This window comes from Eptatretus burgeri, chromosome 11, assembly GCF_056783735.1.
Source record: "Eptatretus burgeri isolate ZD-2024b chromosome 11, Ebu_testis_v1, whole genome shotgun sequence".
Classification (NCBI taxonomy): Eukaryota; Metazoa; Chordata; class Myxini; order Myxiniformes; family Myxinidae; genus Eptatretus; species Eptatretus burgeri.
In genome coordinates, this window is record NC_140971.1 from 26,828,797 (window position 1) to 26,852,089 (window position 23,293).

At 43.1% G+C, this 23,293-nt stretch overlaps 1 pseudogene across 1 annotated transcript in view; it reads right to left on the reverse strand.

Moving 5' to 3' along the window:
- LOC147016714 (E3 ubiquitin-protein ligase RNF126-A-like) overlaps nucleotides 1-15,452 on the reverse strand; it is a 49,754-nt pseudogene extending 34,302 nt beyond the window's left edge. Inside the window, exons 1-2 of the transcript XR_015049654.1 lie at nucleotides 15,141-15,452; nucleotides 10,767-10,825 (exon numbers count right to left, since the gene is read on the reverse strand). The product of XR_015049654.1 is annotated as an E3 ubiquitin-protein ligase RNF126-A-like (transcript). The remainder of the gene's footprint in view (nucleotides 1-10,766; nucleotides 10,826-15,140) is intronic.
- Nucleotides 15,453-23,293: the final 7,841 nt, after the last annotated feature.

Below are 23,293 nucleotides of genomic sequence, written 5' to 3' on the forward strand. Positions count from 1 at the left end.
TCTCATCTCAGCTTCAGTACGGCATACTACTTATCAGTTTAAGTGGACAACTCACATTCTCCGAAGAAAGCACTATATTTTCAACTTCCTTTCATTCTGTCTTGAGCTTCTATCTCTCTCAATCTAGCTCTAAAGCGGTGAATAAACTTCCACTTGCCTGCATATGAAAGTCAAAACTATATGATTGTCTCTGCTCTTTTGTTTCACCTTTTCGTATTTGGGGAATTACCTTGTGTCCGCCTCTGTATGCCTGCGTGCGCGCACGCGCGTGTGCACCTCTGCCCACCACCCTCCCATTTGAATTCCCCACCTTCCCCCCCCACCCTCCAAACTGCCATTCATCCCATCATTTCCACTCAAATGATTGTGTGTAATAAATTTATGAAAGTGTTGATTAGTGTCTCGACTTGTCCTGTTCTGAGTTTCATCTGGGATAGCATTCCCAGGATTATTAGTCCAAGTACACAATTGTAGTGGTAGCCCATATAGAGCGGCACGTGACATTGGTTCGTTCGGCCAATTGAGTAGCCGCCACGTAATCACCAGCATGGTTCCCCATCTGCTTCCTTCATCTCGCAGGTACAGAAAACCGAACCTGGGTGCGAAGATCCGGCTAGAGTCGAGTGTTGTCAATGGCATTTGTGGTCTTTTTATCGACACACTGGATTCGGAGTTATCCACCCACAGGGCCATCTCTCGGACTCTCTGGAAAATCCTCTATTTCTCTTTGCCGATGACTCAACCCTCTGCCGTACCATCTGTCATCCCTCAGACCGGCAAGCAGCAGCTTCTTCGCTCACTGCAGATCTGGATAAAATCACAAACTGGTCCAACACGTGGAACATGTCTTTCAATCCAGACAAATCTCACACTCTCACTATGTCTCTTCGAAAGGACCGTTTACAAAACCCCCCCATCCACTTTCTCAACAATCCTCTGGAAGAAGTCTTTTCTTTCAAGCTTCTGGGTCTCACTATCTGCCATGACCTTTCCTGGGAAAGTCACATTTCCAACCTTGCCTCAAAAGCCAGTCGCCGACTGGGAATCCTCCGTCGTGCAAAGTCCTTCCTCGGCCCTCTTGAGCTCCTGACCACTTACAAAGCTTTTGTCCGTAGCCTGATGGAGTACTGCTCTCCCCTCTGGGCTGGTGCTCCTGCCTCCCACCTTTCTCGACTTCACGCTGTCGAAACCAGGGCTTTTAAGATCATTGGCATCTCCCGCAATGAAGCTGAGTCTTTGGGCCTCTTACTCAATCACCGCAGGTTGGTCGGTGGTCTTTCTGTCTTCTACCGACTCCTCTCCAGCCTTGCCCCCCCTGCTCTCTCTGCGATTTGTCCCAACCACATTTCCACAGGGCGCTCAAGGTCCGCCAACAACCCCCTTCTGGTAAAACTACCAAAATCACGAATCACTGCTCATCTTCACTCTTTCATTCCTCTTTTTTCCCGCCTTTGGAATAAACTTCCTCACTCTATTCTTTCCCATTCTTCCCTTCAGGCTTTCAAAACAGCTGTTCACCACCACCTCTTATCTTCCCCCATCCAAATCCTCGATCTTTTCTACCCCCGATAATCCACCCAAGCCCACTTCCTTCAATTCTCCTGCTTTCCTTCCTGAAAGTCCCTTTAATGTCCATCTTCCCCTCGCCATGTTCCCCGTCCCATCCCCATCCCACTCCCTTCCACAGTTCACCTAATGTGTCTGTTCCCCACTGTTTTGTCCCTTCCACTCCCGCCCCTCTTGTCTCATGCCTCCTTGCTGTGAGTTGTGTGTTAGCTCTCATACGAGACACGACCAAGGTATACAAAAAAAAAAAAAAAAAAAAAAAAAAAAAAAATCACAATATTATTGATCAAGTTTTTTGAACATTGTCAAATCCAAGCAATCCATTCCATTCCATTGGGACCAGACTCTGTGCAGAGCGTTGGTGCTGCCAAAGCAGTCTCCTTGGCTATTGGACACAATCCTGGACGGGTCACCACTCCGACACAGGATACCAGCAAGCTGGCACTCATTTTGCCGACCTCAGAAAGATGACAGGCAGTCAAACTCCACCTGGTATTAATTCAACAGCCGAGTGGGATTTGAACTCAGAATCCTGGGATCCAAAGCCCACCACCCTAACCATTCTGCCAACAGCAGGCACGACCCAAGCATATCATCAAAAACTTCTCTCTGGAGGGATCATCAAACAAATCCAGCTATCTATTTCCACAATCAACCACTGGTTCAGTCATTCAAACAGATGAGCATTACATCAGCAGCTACAACCTCTTCTGAAAATCAAATATTAAATATAATCAAAATAATATGTATAATCAAATATATTCATATATGATACATAATAATAATAAAATATTATGTATATATAATCAAATCAAATATTCTACAAAATCAAAATATTTAAATGTTTTTTTTTTAATGAAAATCAAATAATGACAATGATAACAATACAAGTAATAGCAAGAAAAAGAGCAATCAGAGATTGCAAGCCCTCGCCAGGAATTATTTTAAGTGGTGTATTTTTATAGGTTTTCGGGTAAATCCAATATGGCCGCCAAACCGTGTGACCAATGACGTCATATGTGTGACCATTTTGTTCCTCATGGATAGGCGGTCATACGTGTAAAGTTTCGCCTCAATCTTTTCAGCCATTTCAGAGAAGGTTTTTGAAGGTTTAGAAAAAACCCCCAAAAAACAATATGGCTGCCGAATCACATGACCGATGGGGGCATCAAAAAAAATTTTGTGGACCATTTTATCCCTAGATGACACTCATAAATTTTTATACTGATCGGATGTAGCGTTGTGCACATGCAATTATGTCGTCATAACGAAGGCATCTATGACGTCATAGAAAAACCACACTCATTCCCCATGAGGAGTACTCGCCATGTGCCAAACTTCAATTTTTTCCTTGGTGCAGTTTCACAGATACAAAGGTCCAAAGTTTTTTCCATTTCCAATATGGCTGCCACACCACGTGACGTATGACATCATAATTATCATTAAAACATTCCACACCTATAGTGAAAATTTTGTCTCAATCCGACAAGCGGTTGCAGAGAAAAACACGAAAGTTCTGTGCAGACAGACAGACAGACAGACAGACAGACAGACAGACAGACAAATAAAACCAATGTCACCCGCAGGGTGACCCGTATCTTGCCAAAAGGTGACCACGTGTGACTTCTTTAAGGTCACACTGAGATGAACAGAGATGCTATCCACCAGGAGCATGAAAAATGTGTTTGCCTCATAACGTCACCAAATGACGTCATAATGTCTCAAGCTTGACATATCTAGAAAGCACTCATCGAGGTGTTCAATTTGAGGTACTACACGATATGGTTCCTAAAACTTGAAAATTTGACTTTGGGGTCAAATATGTTTGACCTCAGGCGCTAACCATGAAGGTCAAGGCCAATCGCCACCAAAAATTAATCAGCTGAGCGCCAGACCATGAACTATATTCCCATGAAGTTTGAAGACGATCCGATCAAAATTACTCAAAAAAATAAGGGTTTCGTCGACTCCCCTGATTTGCGACAAAGTGACCTTGACCCTTGACCTTGACCTTCAAAATTTTGTGCGCTGAAAGGGACCTCTATAGGCCTCTGATATGCGAAGTTACAAAAATTTACAATGATAACTGTGCTCTGCAGAATTTTTTATACATGATTACAGACAAACAAACAAACAAAAAAACAAAAAAACATACAAGCTGACTAACATATCTTGCAAAAACTTCGTTTTGGCAAGATAACAAACAAACCCAAATGCAATACCTCTGAATTCTTCGGGGAGGGAAATAAAAGCATAACGTGACGTAAACTAAATCCAATTTCCTATGTGAGGTGCCTCCGCACTCAGACACAAAAACGGACAAGGGGAAAATAATAAATAAAAGAAAAACGGTCCCTTTCTCCCGGCACTTAGCTTTGGGTCCAGAAGTGATCTTTTAGGAATTGACGATCGAACCACGTCGTCTCTCGTGGCGGGAAACACACAGAAGGCAATTCGGAGATGGTACGCGACGTCAGGGCTCACGAACCGCGGTATAGCTCCTTTTCACGAGCGAATATCCTGACCGTTCCTCTCTCGCACCCGATCTGTTCACAATGATCGCCCACGAGACGATTTCTGAGACCCTGTGATCAGGCCACGAGGCACGCTCTCCTTCCCTTCTCAGAAAAGTTAACACTTCACGGCTCAGCCGAACAGTCAATGGCTTGCTTCTTGCTCAGCACGCTGCACATTTACATAGCACAAACATGAGAATCGTGCAGCCTTCTCTGTCCTGTCGAGGAGAAACAACCGTAATACCCTTCTCTTCCAACCACCATCTCCTCACTCTACATCACTGCCAAACCTTCTGACGTCCACCGATCAACCGTCCACCTCCAGGGCATGGCTTGATCACACGAAACACGGGAAGGAAAGCAGGGCCTCTTCCTGCTCGGCACGCCTGCCTCGCTTTTGATGTCTCACCCATCAATCATCAGCCTCGGGGGCATGACTTCACCCCCTCCCGTCACCCTTGGAGGCGGGGCTTGGTGGCTCGGTTTCTATTGTTGTTGTTATTGTTGTTATTGTTCAAATGTCGTTCTTTTTTAATCGCCGGTTATATAAATGCAAAAACGTAGGAAAAGGTCACAGGGAGTAATCACATACTGGGACAAATTAGTCTTAGACCCTACCTAATAAACACAGCACCACCCCTCGTGTGGTGACAACACTTAAGCTCACAGTTGCCCTACATAATTTACATTGAGATATTTCCTACACATCCACGGACCAAGCAACTCTATACAATCCCATGGCTTGCATTTTGACGGGGCCGATCGGCCTCGCCCCTGTGATCGACCCGGTGGTCGATTTTCAGGGGGTCTTTTTATCGGCCCCGTAAAATTAAGCTGTGAAAAAAAAAGTTTATCTTGTCGTTCTTGCCTGAATTCTTAAGCTCTGCTCTTTAGCCAGAAAATACTCTTTGTATTAACTTCCTGGGTGAATACTTGTAATTTGTTCTGGTAATTTGGTCCAGTAATTCGTTCTAGTAACGGCTGTCAGAATCATTTTGTCGCAGAAAATGTCCAAGAGATTCGTCGATAGCGCTCTTCCCGCGTTTATACGCCAATCAGAAAAGCCGTCATTAATACGTTCAGCAAATCAGCGACCGTTTTACTTACACGACATTCAGCAGGCACGTTTCATTCAACTCGAACGTTGGGCGAAAATGGCTGCTTCATACAATGCCAGCAAAACCATTTTATTATCGACGTTCAACAAATTTAATTTCAGCGATGAGTTTGGTGTTGAAACGAAGAGTGAAAAGGTATTTGAGCAAAAAGCGCTAAAAAAGAAATTAGATGACAATCTTTCAACACGGTCTCCGAGACGATGTAAACGGAGACGTCGTATTATTCTGGATAGACGTGACGGTGACGTATCTGAGTCGGGATCAGACCGAGAAACGGACAATGACATGGTTGAAGCCATCTCCACAGATGATGAGAATACTGTTGTGTTGGACTTATCTTCAGGTAGATCAGGGGATGAATCTCTTTCACAATTATCTGATGAGTCTGATGATAGTGACTTTTGGGGGTTTCTGCCTGAAGATTTACATCAATACTAAACCTACTAAAGTTAATTAGTATTTGGCAGAATGTACTGAACACATGTATGTTATGTTATTAGACTGGAGAGAGGGACTGGAGAGAGGGAGATACTTGCAGATAAATTAGTTTTGTTGAGACAGAAATGCATCAATAAACTCATGAAATTTGTGACTGTTCAGATTTTTTTTTTGGTCATTCAGCTTTGCAGCGAATAAAGTTTTAAATTTGTTATGAGATTAAATCTTTTGACATTATTACTATGTTACTGGTGGATCCAGGTGTGGACATTCAAGTACAACCTACATGACAAGGTAATGGCAGTTTAAAGTCAAGATTTATCCCCATGTATATGTTGAACACAGTGGGCTAGTCCTGGGGGAGAAATGGGTTGGACTTGTGTACGTAATACTTGAATGGTCCCAGTTCAATGGCACACGTGTAATGTATTGTACCGGCACATCATTCATGCAAATTGTGAGAACATTTACCTATAGGTCAATGAAGTACGTAGGTGCTGAAATGTTAAGAATTTGCATATTAGGTCACTGAATTGGTGAGCACGTACGTGTTTGCGTGCTCTACCCTGTGGGCTGGTGGCGCTACTTCCCACCTGTTTTTCCGACATGCTTTGGATTATAAAGGTCTCAACATCATTGGAATTTTCCACAAAGAAGCAAAACATAGCCTCTCTCAACACAGACAAGTTTGTGGCCTCTCTGATTTTCTTTAACCACTTCCCCTGACGTCAGGTTCCCTCTGCTCCCGGTCATCCATCAATCTCTCCTCAGTCCCTCGGGTCAACTCCCGCATACCTCCCCCCCCCCCAAAAAACCCCTTAACTTCCAATTCAAGCTCACTTCCACCGCTTTGTTCCTCTTTTTTAGACTTCACATGGAAGCTATGCCTGGTGTTGGCTTCATGGTTAGGATGGTGGGCTTGGAATCCTACGATCATGAGTTCAGATCCCACTGGGCTGTTGAATTAATACTAGGTGGGGTTGACTCTGCCTGTCATCCTTCCAAGGTCGGCAAAATGAGTGCCAGCTTGCTGGTATCCTGTGTCGGAGTGGCGACCCGTCCAGGATTGTGCCCAATAGCCAAGGAGACTGCTTAGGCAGCACCAACGCTCTGCACAGAGTATGGTCCCAATGGATGGATGGACATGGAAGCTCCTTCAGTCTGTTAAATCACAATTTACCCTCCAGGGCTTCAAGCTCCAAGTGCAGCACCACTTCAGGTCATCCTGCATCACTACACATGGGCTTGTAGCAAGGTATTATGTACACATTTAGGACATGGCGGACCAAAAAAATGAAAGTCATTGTATGATTAAGTTTTGCATATCAGTTGTTATCCAACATCATGGGGATTCAGGATCTATTTGGGCAGAGCTTAATTCTTCCTCTTTCTATTGCTCTGACAGGTTCAAGGTCAAATAGACCCAAAGAGTATCAATTATCTGCATCAAGGAACCACTCATATCATTCTAAAGTTGGTCTGATGGCTTAGATATGTATTATACACTAATTGGAAACCAGATATATGGAGAATATTTGGTTTACCTGATATTTGACCTTGAGCAAAGAGGTCAAGATCAGATGAAATTAACAAATTGATCAGTGTTCATTCAGGTCATAAATATATATGCACATAAACTTAACCATAGAAATACATGCTGTGATGAACCAAACCAACATCTTAGGATTAAAAGGGCAGATTTCTTTATAACGTTACGTACTTCCAAACGACCTTTGATTTTCTGTACACTGAACACAAACTGGCCTTTGGTATTGATTTTTATACCATAGGGCCATCTTGGTAAACTTATTCTATGGTTATAAAATCAAGCTTATAGCTACCAGTAATTTTGTAGCAGCTTGGTAAATGCAATTTGTTACGTACTTCCGAACATTTTTGACCCAATCGTGGAAGTGAACCTAAAAACTGGTATGTAGTAATGATCCATGTTGAAACTTGCCATTTTAAAGCATCACTTTATGCAGAAGTAAATTGCTATTTAAGATGTTCTATCAGATGCATTTCAAATTTCTGGAATAAGATTTTGTAAGCTTCACTTTGACTGGGGGAAATTTTGCAAAATCTGAGATTTTACACATTTGAAGGTGCCAAGATATGCAGAAGGTCATAAGAAATGTACTGTTTCAAGGAATTGTTCTATAATGATATATATATATATATATATATATATATATATATATATATATATATATATATATATATATATATATATATATATATATATATATATATATATTGTTGCGGATTCGCGCCCGCCGGCGTGCTGACGGCCACGTAACTCGAATCGCAGCACGTCGCCCACCGGACGGACAATCCAGTCGTGACCCTCTCGGACTAACGCCGGGAACCAGTCACGGGTGGACCTTTCGGTCTCACCGCGATCGTGCCAATCGGCCCCCGCGTGGGATAGGGTTGCTCGCCAAATTCGACCTACCTGAGTACCCACACGGAGGGTAGACCGGGCGATCGCACCTCGCCGCGGGTCGACTTCGGACACGGGCCACTTAAGCGACCCGTTCCGTACTATCGGGATAACCGAGCGGTGTTATTAGTCGGCCTCGACGGTTCGATTAATTATCGGGCGTCTTAGCCCATGACCAACCCTTTACGTGAAGCAAGATGGGGATTCAATGAAAGAAATGACGAAGCGAAGCGGGAAAACAGTTCAACAATAAGCACATTTATTTCGCGATGAACGGAAAGCACACATATACAATTCCACCAAAAGCACATGTAAAAGAAGAAGACAATACAATATTACACAAAAAGCAAATGCAACAATGCAGATCTATCCGACTACCGGGCACACGGCAACACTTATACAATTTTACTTCACAGACGGCGCCGACAACACACATTCCCAAAGCAAAAGAAAAGAGAACCACCCTCCAGGATGAGGGGGGTAGGCGGGCCTGGGGCCGAGACCGTGTCGGGCCTACCCGTCTGATGATGAGACGCGGAGCGGCGGTGGTGCCTCAACTCCGCGGGCCTCGCGGACAGTGTCTGGTAGGGGGGTGGGAAAGGGGCCCCCTTTGTCGCACTATCTCAGCGTGGGGGGAAACAGGAGGGGGTTGCTGATGCTCGGGGAAAGGAGGATATAACCCTGTCTCGGGTCCCGCGGCGAGCGTCTCCTCCTCCACCTCGGTCGCGTTGCTGGCCTCTCCCTGTGCCGCTCCCGGCACCGACGCGAGCACCCCCTCGTCCGCCTTCGCCGCCGTCACCTCTCCACAGCTCCGTCCTCTTCACTCCGACTAGTACCACTTCTTTCCAGCTCCACCGACGACTCTCTTGAATTCCGCACACTCAACCCTCCAACTGAACTCTTACTCAACTTCCAACTGAACTGCTACTCAACTTCCAACTGAACTCCCTCGACTGACGAACGCAGTCGTTTTTATAAGCCCCGTGGCTTCGCTCTTTTACCCTTGACCCTCTGCCTCCGACCCTTCACCTCTCTTGCTGGCTCCCCATTGGCCCGAGGAAAAGTGGGCGTGAATGCTTTTTGATCCATGAATTTGCCTATAGCGACCGCCCTCCAACGCCCTGGAGGCGGGGCCAAATCGCCCCTCGCTCACCGATTGGACGGAACAAAAGTGGGCGTGAGTCGTTTTTCTGCGGAAAGTCCGTGATGTTTTTGAACACGCTGCTCGGTGCGCGCTCCGCACGAGTCCAGCATCGGTGCCCACGAGTGGCGCGAGATGACGGTGATGCGATGGTGGCGAGTTGTGACGGTAAAGGTCGTGGCGGTTGTGGTGAAGCGGCGTTGTGGTTGGTGGTTGTTGTGATGGCCGCGTTGTGGTTAGCGGTTGTTGTGTGATGGCTGTTGAGACGTGGTTGGTGGTGGTAATAATGGCGGCTGGTCCAAAATAAAGATAGTAAAAGAAAAACGGCTATCCTGAAGAGTCGCAGCCCTCATGAATGACATTTATTCCCTCTGGACAACGGGTTTGGGCCTAACTACACATATACTTACCGAGATATCTCACCTAAGGGACCTGAATGGTGGTTTGCGAATTTGGTCAACCACAACAATATATATATATATATATATATATATATATATATATATATATATATATATATATATATATATCAAACAAAAAATGCATTTTCAACAACATATACAATCATACATGTAATCCATTTCTAAAAAATGAGCTATAAAAATGTAAAAAATAGCCTGTGTTTGGATAAAAAAACATGCTTTGTAAACAACTATATCCATAGGATCCATAGCAAAGTATACATTTTCTGAAAGCACAGACACTTGGGCATTATATAACATTAAGATTGTTTATCTTATTAAAACTGGGTTCAATTTCTAAGCTTTCTCCTCATTTAGGACCACAGTGTACACAATACCATGCTACTTTCTAAACTCAATAACCCTCCTTTCCTTTACATTTGCCCATATACATGCAGGTTGCTATGCTTCCTTCCCTCACCTCTTCCTGTTCACACCTATCCTTGTTGTCCTACTACCCCACTGGTCAAGGTGCATTGCCTTCTAGTCTCTTTCAACTCGCAACTCCATGAGCGTAGACTTTGTACACAAGAAAGAAAATGTATTGAATTTGAATGAAGTCGTTAAAGCTTTAACAAAATACGTAAATGCCTGTAAACCACTTTAGTTTAATATCCCCAAGAGATTAACATTCCTAATGACTATTAACCTCTTGGGAATATGATGGAAATAAATTCATCTCTTGGGAAGAGAGAACACAAATAAATATTCTCAACGACCATGATCGGATCTTTCCCAAGCAGGCTCAGTTGTGCAATTCTAGTTTAACATTTAAATGGAGACCATTGCACTTTCACAGACACATTTCACACCATTCACTGAGAATCAAAATGATGACCAGGTTGCAACAATCAAATTACCAAAATGATTCAAGTAACGAAACAACACTCTTTTAACTTCTGCAAATCAGCCAGATGGAACCCCCCATGGAATTCCCCGTTAAACAATTACAAAAAAAAGGTCACCCAAAATAAAAATTATAAAATTAAAAAAATATTTTAAATGCTCAACTTTTACAATGACTCTACATACAATAATAATAAAATCACTTGAATGCGATTACAATGTTGGTCGACGAGTTACCTTTGTGTTGCAGGAAGCTGCTCTATAAACCCACTCTGGCACGTCGGGCAGGTGTATTCCTGCAACAACAGTTTTCCTTTGTTAATCTGCTTTTTAACCACTCGATAACAAACCCAAAGTGGGCCAGTGAAATTATAACAATAATAATAATAATAGAATTAATCACCACAAAACCACACTCCAATTATGGTTGTCACCCACCATAACACCACCAAACAGGAGAGAACTTACAATACACAATCAAAACCCATGACCCTAACAGCATGCAGGTCTCATGACTCATGGGTCTTAAACTTTTAATGATTTATACACAGACCTAGCAGGAAATCATGCATCATTTATATCAAAATGAGGAAGTTTTGGCTTTCGAACCCTGATATATCAAAATTGTACCAGTTCATTGCCAGTGGTGGATCAAATGGACAGTTTGTGTCCAAGTGTCCTTGTCTGCTATTGCTTTAGCAACACCAGTGGTGCAACCGGGGGAAGGAAGGGGGGGCTCGAGCACCCTCCTTGCAAGTATGGGAGCAAATCCTCTGACTGGATTAGCACTACTGGCAGTGCATCGCAGGAGGGGCATCTCAGTAAAGACTGCGACGACAGTCTTGCACTGTCACCCCGTCACCTTAATTTTGTAAAGTACTTTAATACAGTATTTTGTGGACCTCTGCTACTTACTCATTTAGTAGGTAACTGAGCCGCAGCCCCTCCCCCCACCCCACCCCCCACAACTTCCTCCCCCATCAAGGAAAATCCTGCTTGCACCCCTGAGCAGCACACTGACATTAATTATTACCACTGTTACTGACGATGATGGGCCAATGGTACAGGGGTGCACTTACTCTTGTGCCACCTAATCTGTGTTCAATACCCGACCCGACTACAAAGTCAGATTGGTGCTTCGCGGGCAGCGGGAATTGCATCAAAAAGTGCACCGTCCTCCAGATGGACGTTGAACCAGTCACCAGTCTGCCACATTCATCGATTGATGCAAAATATCTCATGGTTTTTACTAAAATCTTAATTTGGCATCTCCATATTGTCATAAAGCTTTGTTGAAAATTTGACAACAAAAGCTCAAATAATACTAAAATACGCAATTTGGTGACTATTTTTTTGGACCATGACACATTCGGTCGTTACTTATCCAATCATAACCAAACTTGACGGGGACTAAGGGTCACACGATGGAGGTTGCAGCGATTTAACTTCCCATCACCCCCAAGGGAGTTCACACCTTGCACGAACTCTGTATTGATGTATATAATAGGCCATCATGACTTTCACGGGCAACACCTTCCAGACGTAAAAATTATTAGAACCACAAACGTTTCAGTCAATTCTGTCCAACGTACAATTACATTTTTAAACAGTCGCTATTAAACTGAAAGAATAATAACACGTCATTAAAATCTCAGGTCGAATGGATGAAAATTGACGATTTTACATGACGCTGACCTTTTTACCAAATTCTTCATTTGTCTTATCCATAATCTTACAAAAGCTTTGTTGAAAATGTGATAACCAAAGCTCAAATGGCAAGCAAAGTTACGGCCAGGACAGACACGCATACACACACAACGCTGTATCTTGCTGTGTGTAGAACGGGCTCACAAGAATAATAATAATAATAATAATAATAATAATAATAATAATAATAATAATATGATGAGTCCCCTTACAAGGAACTTCAATGCAGCAGGAGACCATCAGGCCCACAAAGCCTGTGCTATGATTACCAACCTGTGGTTGATTGGTCATGCTCTGTCCTTTCTAAATGCTAAGCATCAAGCAAGGAAGCAGCATGTATCGTTTTTAGCTCCCTAGAGCATAGTTCTGGAGAGTTTATGGGATGACACGTCGTCCGTCTGTCTGTCTGTGTCTGTCTATGTCTGTCTGTCCGGCCACAAACATTTCAAACTTCTTCTCTGAATCTACTCATACAAATTCGAAGAAACGTCACCACAACCATCATCACCTGGATTGTGTCAAAGTTTGTTTACGGCATTAAAAATAATAATAATAATAATAAATAAAATAAAATAAAATCGGGCCCGAAGGGGTTGCCATCCAAAATAGGTATCTGCTTTCTTCTCAGAAACGACACACACAACTCCGATAAAACTTGACCACAACCTTCATCACCCATGATGTACCAAAGTCTGTTCACGACATTTTTTCAAAACCAAAACAATTAATTCAAAGGTATTTACACTTTCCTCTCCGTTACATATTCTGTGGTTCATCTACACCAACTAGTGGTTACCTGGTTTTCTTATCCAGCCGCTACCAGGTGAGCACGAAGGGGTAATTACCTATACTTTTCGTTATCTGGAATGCAATTCCAGGTAAGGTATTGTCATCACGCACAGTCTGTCTGTCCGTCCGTCCGTCCATCCGTCTCCTTTTTTGACTTCACTGGCCAAACCGCTGGGCCGATCCGGATGAAATTTTGCAGCAACGTTCTTCTCATGACTGGTAACAGGAATTACAAAGCTTGTTCAGGTCACATGACTTTAAGTAGGTCAAATCACACAAATTCCTTCCAAAATCTTCTTCCCCTGATCCACCCATCAGAATGCCACCAAATTTGGGTGACAACACCAAACCACGGTCCAGATGTTAAATCGTGAACGTCATGCCGACCACACGACCGGAAGCGTGTTAAAATGGCAAACAGTAAAAAAAAAGTTGGGAAAATGTGTAAATGCCTTCAAAAAAAAACAAACAAAAAAAAAACTTCCTCTCCAGACCCACCAGTCAGAAGTTGATCAAATTTGAGTTACAACATTCGGTCAAGGCCCAGATAAGCCTCAGGTCCAGTGATCCTATTTTTAAAGTGTGGTTTGACTCGGCCGGGGTTTGAACTGCTGACCTCCCAGACTCAAGGTGTACACCTGAAGGACAACACCACCGGTCTTGTCAAGTAATGAAGAAGATTACAATAAAACAGGCTTCCAACTCTACTCGTAGTCGTCGTGGTGATGATTAAACACTGTACACGCCACAAAAAAATTAATTAACAAATCACACGATTTCTTGCCAAGCCTCAAGCCTTCCCTGTGAGTGTGTGTGTGTACCGTGTACCGTGTACCGTGTACCATGTACCTGCCTGTGACAATTTGATGTCATGCCCCACTAACAGTAACCCTCGTCCCCAAGGACGTTTAAAGAGCAAGTAATGTCCGTTCATATCGTCTGGAACAGTTTTTATTAAAACAAAAACACGTAAACAAACACACGCACACACGCACGCACGCACACACGCATGCACACACACGCATACACACGTATACGTACACACATACACACGCGTACACACACACGCACGTACACACATACACACACACACACGTATACGTACACACATACACACACACACGCACACACACACACGTACACACGTACACGCGTACACACATACACAAACACGCGTACACACATACACAAACACACGTACACACATACACAAACACGCGTACACACATACACAAACACGCGTACACACATACACAAACACGCGTACACACACACACACACACACACACATACACACACATACACAAACACGCGTACACACATACACACACAAACACGCGTACACACACACACGCTCGCGTACACACACACACAAACACACACACACACACACACACACACACACACACACGTATACGTACACACATACACACATGTACACACACACACGCACACACACACGTACACACGAACACACACAAACACACACAAACACGCGTACACACATACACAAACATGCGTACACACATACACAAACACGCGTACACACATACACAAACACGCGTACACACATACACATGCGTACACACACACACATACACATGCGTACACACACACACGTACACACGCATACACACACACGCGCACACACACACGTACACACACACACGCGCACACACGTACACACACACACACACACACGCGTACAAACACATACACACACAAACACGCGTACACACACACACGCACACACACGCACACACACACGCACACACACACGCGTACAAACACATACACACACTCGCGTACACACACATACACACACACGCACACACACACGCGTACAAACACATACACACACACGCGTACACACACATACACACACACGCGTACACACACACACACACACACGCGTACGCGTACAAACACGCGTACACACACATACACACACACACACACACACACACACACACACACACACACACGCGTACAAACACGCGTACACACACACACACACACGTACACACACACACGCACACGTACACGTACACGTACACACACACGTACACGTACACACACACACACGTACACACGTGATGACGGACGGGAACGCACCGGGAGCTCTGGTAGTACTTCTCGGGTACATCGATGGCAATAATATCGTTGCTGCAGTGCCAGGGCCTCCGCCATGACCGCGAACGGGGGACAAACGGAATCAGAAATCCCAGAATCCGAGATCTGGAACCAGGATGAGGGCGGATCGTCTATATCCGGAACATGGAAAGGGAAGAAGCACAGCAAGCGGGCTCGGTCGGACCTCCGCCTCGTCCCTATATCGCGCAACCCCGCTCTTCATCACGCTCCATGATTTCCTCAAGCTGAACTCAAAGAACCGTTCAATACGAAGTGTGTGCCCCCAAACAACGACGGCGCAAAAGCTGAAAGCCGTTAAAGCCTCTGCGACGAACGACACCGCCATGGCCGTGTTCACGTGTACAAGTATCAAACGAACGCTCTGGTTACGGCGAAGCATTAATAACTCTGCAGGCACGCATGATAGAAGCAAATTGTAAACGGCATTCTCAAGCATGGTTTATAAAGGGTTGCACAAAATTTCAAGGCTTCCAACATAACCGCCATCTTTCGTAATACGTAATAAATCAATTACATCCGATTTTAAAGAACCGTCGCACATTGGGAGCACGTGGGAGGCAAGGAGCACCCTCCTCCTGGAATATCGTTTACTGATAGTTTGGGTAAAGTAAATTCTGCGATATTAAACATTTAAAAACATGACGTTAAAACATTGACTTTTGGTTGCTTCTTCAAAAAAAAATAAAGCACTAATTAATAATGATGCGAATTGATATGTAAATAATTATTCCAAGGTGGACAACTGTCTCTACACAAGACAAACAATGGAGGTATTCATGAAAGTGTGGTTTGTGAGGCTCACAAAGGTTAATGTATTGTATAAATGGATAAATGTTGGGGTAATTCTGAGAGTGGATCAGCAGTTAAATCAATTAAATGTTCACCTATACATCAATAAATAAATATTGTTGAAATATGAAAAAAACAAAACAAAAAAAAAACGTTATTCCAAATTGTTCGTTCAAATGAATGTATCTTCAGGTACTCTCCATGGAGTGTGGGTCACCTTGGGTGGCTGCCATTGCCTTCCCAAGAGTAGTTCGGGGCAAGAACAAGTCTGAAGACGACGATGCTTCACGAGCTGTATTTGACGATGTAGATTGTTTCAGAAGTCAAGGATGAGACAACGTGATTATGTTTGACCAAGTTATAAAAATGATCAACATGATGTGGTACGGGTGACAGGGTATTAGCTGCAAAATGTCGAAAACCCGGTTTCGTTCAACAACTTTAAAAATTTGACCTTTGCATAACCTTTAAAGGTCACAAAACAATGTTGTGGACATTAAAATAAGGAAACAGGACACGTGACATCGCTTAATGGAGTTAGTTCATCGAAGAAGGTCGAAAACCCGGTTCGATTCCCACAACTTTGAAAATTTGACCTTTGTGACCTTTAAAGGTCAAAGGTCAAGGATTATGACCTTTGGTACAAAACTTCCTCTGGAACATTCCAGGAACAATATAACGTCACATAGGCTATATGGCATTTTGCACTCCTCGGATTTTCCATAGTTTGATGAAATCAGCGTAAAAACAAACTTGAAGGGGGCACCACGGGCAAGGTGTTCGAGATATAGCAAAATGGTTTCAAGACTTTAGGTGGGGAATGATCTCAAGATGATGCATAAAAAAATATTGTCATCCTCGCTCTCAAAGTTTGGGCGGTCGTATGATTTTTATGTCATAATTCGCAATTTTCTAAGTTTTTGACCTTGTGACCTTGACCTTGGGACGAAAATGAAAAATCGGACAACGACAAGTTTTAGATAATTCATTTTGCTATTCAAATACCGAAGAACCCATTCCATCCAGTCAATTCCCTAGAAGATAGATTTTTAATCAGACTACCATTTTTAGAGGTCAAATCCCCCCCCCCCCGTAAACCCCCAAAACGAGCGCAGATTTTGATGCGGTCAATACACTTTGGTCCATCACAGATGACGATGTTGTGTTCAAGTTTCATCAAAGTCTTGTGTGTGGTTTTGGAAAAGAGAGCAAATACCTATTTTAGGGGGTCAAACTCCCTGCCTCCCAGAGACCCCTTTAATTAGTGCAGATTTTGTTGTGGTCGATACACTTTGGTCCATCATGGGTGATGAATGTTGTGGTCAAGTTTCATCGAAATCGTGTGTGTAGTTTCGGAGGAGATAGCAAATATCTCTTTTGAGGGGTCAAAAAACCCCCCTGCAGACCTTAATGAGCGCAGATTTTGATGCGGTCAATACACCTCCGTTCGGCATCAGATATGAAGCTCGTGGCCAAGTTTCATCAAAATCGCGTGTTTGGTTCAAGCGATAATGACTGAAGTGTTCACGGACTGACTGACTCACTCACCTACGGAAACTGCTTGATCAAGTAAGCTCACCTGACCCAAGTCCAGGTGAGCTAAAAATGAATTGGCAAAATTTTAATGCCACATGTTAAATACTTGTTGAGATGATACTTCTCGAAAATTTGGATTTGCGATGCAGTATAATTACACTTTGACTTCACGTTCACGACCATACAATAGGACGAGGTTCCGATCCTACTTGGCTTGATTTCAGCTCACAAAGCAGGACTGAGTAAGATGATGCAGGTTCAACGCTACTGTTCTACGAAGTGATTCTTGCAACTCAAACAGTAGCTTTGTGCCTCAGCAGGTGTTTGGAGTATTCGTCACACGACACCCATTCCATTTGGGTGACAATTTCTATGGAACGAGGGGGACTTTCTGATTCAGGTTCCCTCCAGATCATCAGGTACTTTCCCATAAAGTTGTTTTTCATTTTGAATCCAAAAGCACTCACTGCACCAGATCTCCTTTTTGACTATGTGCAACAATTAAAGATAAATGATATTGCTATTAACATTTTCACATAAATACCTGCTGCTATACCTACCTCTTTGCAAGCCATGTATTTTTTTCAGCAAATCTTGCTATGTACAATCGATCTTATATAAATCTACAAAAACAAATTGCCAACAAATTATAGCAAAATTAAAAAAACTTTCATGTACTTTTTGTGCCAAAATTCGGCTTTTACATGAACCCAACTGGCTTTCTGTCTTTGGTATCCTGACCATGCGTGTTCAACTCCGAACTGGAGGGACAGCGTTTTCTAAAATGGAGTTGAACCGAAAACTTCAAAGCACTGTGGCTCGTCGTGCGTCCCAAAGTCCAATGTACTGTATATTAAAAGTGTAGATGGCAAGAATGGGTGATTGATGTTTCAAAAAGACTGCAAGATGCCAAAAAGCAAAAGTTTGATTCCCCCCCCCCCCCTCCTGCAATAAAGGTTGCTGTTATCAGAGTATTTATGGTTACACCTTTTTTAAATCCCTCTACAGCCTGGTGTTGGTTTAGTGGTTAGGGTGGCTGGCTGGCTTTGGATCTTCGGGTCCTGAGTTCAAGCCCTGTTGGCTGCTGAATTAACATCAGGTGGGGTTGATTCAGCCTATCATCCTTCCAAGGTTAGTGAAATGAATACCAGTATACTGGTATAGGGGCACAGCATCAGCAGTATAGTCATGCCACAACAAAATGATAGCTACTTGGCAGCTAAGCTGCCATATGCAAGAAGAAAATCCCTCTATGTACATTGTACAGGCATACTTAAAACTTACAGTGGCCTGCAAAAGTATTCACCCCCACTCCTCTCCAGCATGTTTCACATTTTGTTCGCACCTGAGCTTATTACCTTTGCCTACCGAAGGTGAAGGAGATTATGTTTTCACCCCTTTCTGTTGGGTCGCCGAAATAGGTGACCCTTATTGTCAGTAATTCTATCTGTTTGTTTGGATGCTTGTTCGTTTGTCATCAGCATAATTGGTAGTAAACGTGGGCTGATTTTGACCAAACTCGGGTGGTAGGTACATCTTATGACCTAGTGCTTTGGAAATTGTGATGGTTGCTAGGGACGCTTTGGTTCCCTAGCAACAGCCGAAAAACCTTCAAATTCGGTACCGTTCACGCGAAATCAATTCCGAAAGCCATTATCCCACGTAGGCTTATGAAATTTGGCATGCATCATCTACAGGTGATGCTCTACCAAATATATTCCGGTTTTTGTGATATATCGAATAGTTTATCCGCAGCGCCCCCGGCAAATGGGGTATGCCCGAAAATTGGTGAAAATTGAAGGCCCCCTAGCGACGAGGTGAGTGCATCGATCAAAATGAAACTTTGCAAGTTCATAGCACGCAATGAGTACTACAACATTGACTCAGGACATATTGACCGATATTGCTTAGGTCAGGGGTCAAAGGGCAAAAATCGATAATATGCGAGAGCTGGAGGTGCCTTCGTGCCAAATGCTACTCCTCCTAGGGTTATGTGCAGATGGTCATGAAAATTCACACTAATCGTCTGGAATACATTGTGCACAAACGATCAAGCCGGATTTTCGATTTACATCTTTGTTCACCCACAGCACCCCCTCGAACTTTGGGGAAATATCCGATATCAAACCGCATTTTCGGTACTTTTCATTCAAATTGATACCGAGTAGTTATCAGTAGATGGAACTCGATGAGATTTGGTATGCAAAATCTTAAGGTGATTCTCTATCCGCTATATGACATCCATTTTTTCTATATATTATAGTTTCCAAATGGTAACCCTCTCAACTTGGGTGTCCGAGGGCCATTGAGCATTCCCGCTGAAAATTCAAAGTACACTAGCTCCAAGACGGTTGAAGCAAATCGAATGAATCTTTACATGCTTATAGACCGTAATGAGTACTACAACTTTGCTCGTTTGCATAATGACCTATCTCGAGTAGGTCAGGGGTCAAAGGTCAATGAGTGCATTTTTCGGGCAAAATTACCATTCAAATCCCCCTTGCAACTACACGGGTTAACCGATATGAATGAAAGTTCATAGGTACATAGTACTCAATGGGTACTACACCTTTGCTTCAGGACATATTGACCTATCTCGGCTAAGTCAGGGGTCAAAGGTCAATGAGTGCATCGTTTGGGAAAAATGACCATTCAAAGCCCCCTTGCAACTACACGGGTTAACCGATTCGATTGCAATTTCCAAAGTACTTAGTACTAGATTAACTCAGATCAGGGGTCAAAGGTCATCGGATGCTCGGTGACCCATGGCCGCCTACCGGCTTGTCTGTTTGTTTGTGTGTAGGATATCTCAAAAAGTTGTGGACGGATTCGGATGAAATGTTGTGGACAGGTTGTATTGGGTGTGTGACAAGGAAGGATTGATTCAATTTTGGTGAAGATCTGAATCCGGATCCAGATCTGGTAAATTTTTCAGTGATTCTTCACAATTGAGAGATAGGGCCAAAAACGATATATGTAGAATGATAGTTACCACCGCCACCGAAGGTGAAGGAGGTTATGTTTTCACCCCTCTGTCGTTTGTTTGTTTGTTTGTGTGTAGGATATCTCAAAAAGTTGTTGACGGATCTGGATGAAATTTTGTCTACAGGTTCGGTGTTTGACAATGACGAACTGGTTAGATTTTGGTGAAGATCCAGATCAGGATCGGACTACTAGAATTTTTTAACTGATAATCATTCATCATTGAGAGATCAGGCCAAAAACGATATAGTACTGAATAGCATGATATTTCAAAAATGTATTGGGCCAGATATGTTCTGGAGGATCAGGCATTACGTGGTAGAGGCATGCGCTCTACCGAATGCCCTTCTAGTTTCATGATGTTTTCAAATCAACCTTGATATATATCGTCTTCACAAACTACTCCAAAGTGATGAAAAAAATGCAGATTATAATGTGAATAAGTCAGATTAATAGAGAAAATCAGATGATTCTCAGTTGCATAAATATTCAAAACCTTTGCCTAATTAACCATAAATCATTTCAGGAGCAAATTATTTATTTGAAAGGTTACAAAATAAGAACAATAGGTTTCACCTGTATGTAATCAGTGGTTTAAGTTAAAAAAAAAATTAATTTCCCACACTTATCTAAGTAGTTTTAAGGTGAAACTGACTTGGTCAACCAACAAGGCAAACATGAAGATTAATGAGCTTTCCACAGAAGTCAAACATAGAATGGTGGAGAAGCCCTGTTCAGGAGAGGATTATAAGAAGATTTTAAAATCCCTCATTATCCCATTGAGTACGGTGAAATCCATCATTAAGAAGTGGAAGACGTATCATACCACCCAGACTCAACCCAGATCAGGATGCCCATCATGGAAGATGTATCATACCACCCAGAGTCTACCAAAATCAGGTCACCCATCCAAACTCAGCAGCTGGGCAAGCAGGAAACTGGTTTGGGATGTCACTATAAATTCAACAATGACTTTGAAAGATCTGCAAGGTCTAGGTCCGAGATGGGGGTCATTGTTCATCAATCAACAATATCGCGTTACCTTCACAAAGTTGGCCTTTATGGACAGGTGGCAAGAAAGAAGCCATTACTGAAAAGACACATCTAAAAGTTTGAATAGAGTTTGGGAAAAAGCATCTTAATGATACCGCAGGAATGTGGAGAAACGTTTTGTGGTCACACGAGATAAAAATTGACCTTTTTGGTCTAAATTAAAAGCGTTACGTCTGGTGCAAGTCGAACACTGCACATAAACCAGTCAACCCCATCCCTACTGTCAAGCATGGTGGTGGCAGCATCATGTTATGGGACTGCTTTTCATCAACAGGGACTGACAAGCTTGTCAGGATAGAAGGGACTGTGGACAGTACAACGTACAGGAGAATCCTCGATGAAAACCTGCTTTAGTCAGCTATGAATCTGAAACTGGGTAGGAGATTCACATTTCAGCAGAACAATGATCTGAAGCACAAAGCTAAAGCCACACTGAACTGGCTGAATAAAATGAAAATAAATGTTTTTGATTCGTCCAGTCAAAGTCCTGACTTGAACCGAATTGAACATTAATGGCGAGACTTGAAGAATACAATCCATCGACGATCCCCATCAAATTTGTCAGAACGAGAGCAATTTTCACATGAAGAATGGGTAAATAGTTCACCATCTCACTGTGCAAATCTGGTACAGATCTACCCACAAAGACTCATAATAGTTATTGCTGTAAAAGGTGCTTCCACCAAGTAATGACCGAAGGGGATGGATACTTTTACAACCAGTGAATTTTGATTTGTATATGTTTTTACAAGTATTCCTGACTTGTAACCTCCTTCAACTATAACATTGTTGAGTTTGATCTCTTCAGTTAGGAATAAAAAAGTTCATTTGGAAAAATGTTTGCTTCATAATTCATCTAAATGTGGCATTATTGGTAGGGGATGAATACTTTTGCAGTTTTGAGAGACCCCAGGGAGTTACATCCAACACATAAAGGAACCCTGGAGTTTAGATACATCTGATTATCCGTAGTATTTTGTTTCGGTAGATTACCTCTCCCCTCGTATCAGTGGTCAGGGAAATGCATTGTGTTTGTGTAGCAGGTTCAAATTCTCTTTGTAACTCTTCTTTTTCTAGGTCCCTTCTCTTCTTATATCTCTTCTAATCTCTCCCTCCTTCTCTCTCCACACCTCCTTACAGCACATCCGTATACACAAGGAGCACATTTTACAAAACTAACATTATACCTACAAAAGTCACGTTACTAAGCGGACCCATCATAGTGCTTGGGTGCCACTCTCCTGTGCGGTGCTCAACCAATGAGTGCAGCATAACAACAGGAGTGCACCAATGGGTAAGCAAAGCAGACTCAGGAACAACAAGCTGCAGTGGGATGCTGGTCACTCTTAGGCCACGCCTCTGCCGAAAGGCTTTATATGTCCGGGAATCCCAGGACTCAGGGCTGTGTGCGTCCAAGGAACCCTGAGAGCCAGATGGAGTCTGCGAGCAGTGCTAACCTAAGCTTCTACGATGACAAGATCTGCTGGGAGCAATCGAGTTGGTGCTGCAGATAAGCCACGGAGTTCGTTCCCTGGACATGCCACGGGACACACATTGATTCACATTATCTTTCTGTTACTTTCCCTATGCCTATTCATTCACTTGGAACGCACATAGTATACAACTATTTTCTCCTTTACTCGTTCAGAGCTGGGTTGCCGATTTGCATTCACGATTTCCTCTATCACACTACGAAGCATTCACTAAAGTCTCTCCACACACGGCACATCACATCATCACCCTCTCTTCTTTCT